At 39.5% G+C, this 2977-nt stretch overlaps 1 non-coding gene across 1 annotated transcript; it reads right to left on the minus strand.

Moving 5' to 3' along the window:
• Positions 1-1407: 1407 nt before the first annotated feature.
• Positions 1408-1514, minus strand: LOC131244949 (small nucleolar RNA R71). Its single transcript, XR_009170716.1, has one exon. It is a non-coding gene; the product is annotated as a small nucleolar RNA R71 (small nucleolar RNA).
• Positions 1515-2977: the final 1463 nt, after the last annotated feature.

The raw sequence follows: 2977 nt of genomic DNA on the forward strand, positions 1-2977 counted from the left end.
CACATCTTAGTCTAGTTCTAGTTCTACTTGGTTTCAGATAACGTACAGGTATCAGTCCCTGTGGATTCGACCTCGGTCTTACCGAGTTTATTACTACATCACAACCCTATACTTGGGGAGTGAACAAGTTTTTGGCGCCGTTGCCGGGGACTGACGGTTACGATTTTCTGAAATTAATTGGTTTTAGGATTAGTTTAAGATTAGGATTTTACTAACCTTAGTTTTATTTATTTATTTATTTATTTCTATTTGAGTTCAAAACTAACTTGTTTCCTATTTTATAGGATCTGGGCATAAGTTTCTCAATTGGTAATTCCTTCCTAATCTCTCTACTTTTTCATATTTTTAGAATTAGGGTTTAAATTTTGAAATTTTTAATTCTAGTCTTCTTTTTTCTATTTTTAGGAAGCAGTTTATTTTAGAAACTAGGGTAGTTATTTCCCTTTCTAGAAAAATCCTCTAATTTTCGAAACTTTTCTCTTTTGTTTTTCACTTTCTATTTTTAACTCTTTTAAAATCTAATTTGTTTCCTCATTTATTTTTAGAATTTTCGGTTCAGAAACTCACCTTCCTATTTTGCAGGCCTTTAAGTTAGAAATCTCTAATTTGGTAAGCTCTTTCCCTACTTTCTATTTTTCAACTCTCTTTTAGTAATTTACTTTCTAGTATAAGACTTTCCTAGTTTATTTTAGAAGTTTTCCACTTTCTTTTAGAATCTAACTTATTTTATTTTTATTTTGCAGGCCCTTAACTTAGGACTCCAATTTGGTAATTTCTTTCCAACTCTCTTTTCTTTTTAGATTTCCTTTTCCTTTCTTAGGATTAGACTTTGAATTTGATTGAGGGTTGCGAGTGTTTCATGCCCAAGTGGGCCCGTGACAACACTCGACGTCTCTTGATGAAGGAGGATTAGTTGAGGGTTGACTATCCATCGCAGGATTAGACACCGCTCGAAATCCCCGGAGTTAACTGAGGTTATGGTGAAGACCAACCTCCTCTACTTCCACCCGGGTGGAGGATACCCAGGATGAAAATGAGGTGCAACAGCACCCCGCCTCGTACTTTACGAGATTTTTACAACCGGCGGAGTGAGTACGCCCTCATGCATGATTTTTCCCGAAAATACAGGACAAATGGACATCAAGCCAGAGTTATCCAACTCCTTCCCAAATTCCATGGACTTGAATCGGAGAGTCCATATTTGCATTTGAAAGAGTTCGATGAAATTATAGCTACATTATGTTTTCCTAATGTATCTGAGGATACAATTAGCTGAAACTCTTTCCTTTTTCCTTAAAAGAGAAAGCTAAGACGTGGTTACATTCACTGCGTCCTAGATCCATTGGCACATGGACCGACATGCAGAGGGAATTCATAAAAAAATTCTTCCCACATCATAAAACGATTACCCTCAGAAAAGCGATCATGAACTTTGCCCAAAAGGAAGATGAAACATTCTTTCAATGTTGGGAAAGGTTCAAAGATTTGGTCAGTTCATGCCCACAACACGGATTTGAAACGTGGCGCATTACAAATTTTTTCTATGATGGAGTGACATCTTCCATGCGCCAAATGGTCGAGACAATGTGTAATGGAGAGTTCATTAATAAAGATATCGACGAGGTATGGGACTACCTCGATAGTTTGGTTGAAAAAACACCATCTTGGGACTATTACCCAAAGTCGAACACCACGTCTAGGCCAACTCAATTAAAGGAAAAAGGTGGATTATATCTCTTGAAAGAAGAGGATGATCTCAAGTGTAAAGTGACTACGCTCATAAGGAAAGTTGAGGCCATGGAAGGAAAGAAGGATAAGGTCAATGAAATTGTTTGCGGCATCTGTGATTGCAACATTCACACAATCGAAAACTGTCCTACAATACCCGCCTTTCGAGGAGTGTTGAATGAACAAGCCAATGCCGTAAATAATTATCAAAGACCTTTTCCTGGACCTAACTCCACACATACAATCCTGGCTGGAAAAATCATCCAAACTTTAGTTGGAGAAATGGACAAACGGCGACTCCTCCAGGTTTCTTCAATCAAAATCCAAATCAAGTGAAACCTCAAGAGGAACCGGTTCAAAATCCCATACAAGAGCAGGCTCAGGCAATGCATGGAATTACAGATTTTATGCAAAAGATAGATTCTCGTATGACGGTTATAGAAAAGGGGATGCTTCCTGCACAACCTATCCCCAATCCTAAACCGCAGTACGAGAATAATGATCCCAGCTCTTCAAATCAGATGGGGCATGCTAAATCCATCACCACTCTTAGGAGTGGGAAGATTATTGATAAAACTCTTCCGGTTAGGCCCGAAAAGCCTCAAGAACCAGAAGAGGACAACAATGATGGATCCACTGATGCCCCACAAAAAGTGGAACCGGAACTTCTAGAGAAGCCAGTTGCTCCATTCCCCCAACGGTTGGTTTCACCAAAACCTCTCTCTAACTCTCAGGATATCCTAGAGGTGTTGAAACAGGTGAAAGTCAACATTCCTCTACTTGATGTCGTTAAACAGATACCTTCATATGCCAAATTCCTAAAAGACTTATGCACGACCAAGCGACGGAAAATTATTCAAAAGAAAATCTTCTTGACTGAGAAAGTGAGTGCCATCCTGAAGCAAGACGTGCCGCAGAAATTCAAGGATCCCGGTAGCCCAACCATATCATGTGTAATCGGGAACCATCGAATTGATCACGCACTTCTTAACTTAGGAGCGAGCGTCAATTTGATTCCCTACTCGGTATACAAACAGTTAGGTTTGGGTGAATTAAAACCCACCCTAACCACACTACAACTTGCTGATCGCTCTGTTCGTGTACCAAGAGGGATAATTGAGGATGTGTTGGTCCAAGTTGATAGATTTTACTACCCTGTAGACTTTATCATCCTGGACACTGAACCCATCAATAACATGAGCACTCAGATTCCCATCATTCTTGGTCGCCCATTCCTTGCCACGTCAAA

The sequence above is a fragment of the Magnolia sinica genome, chromosome 4 (assembly GCF_029962835.1).
Source record: "Magnolia sinica isolate HGM2019 chromosome 4, MsV1, whole genome shotgun sequence".
In the NCBI taxonomy this organism is placed as follows: Eukaryota; Viridiplantae; Streptophyta; class Magnoliopsida; order Magnoliales; family Magnoliaceae; genus Magnolia; species Magnolia sinica.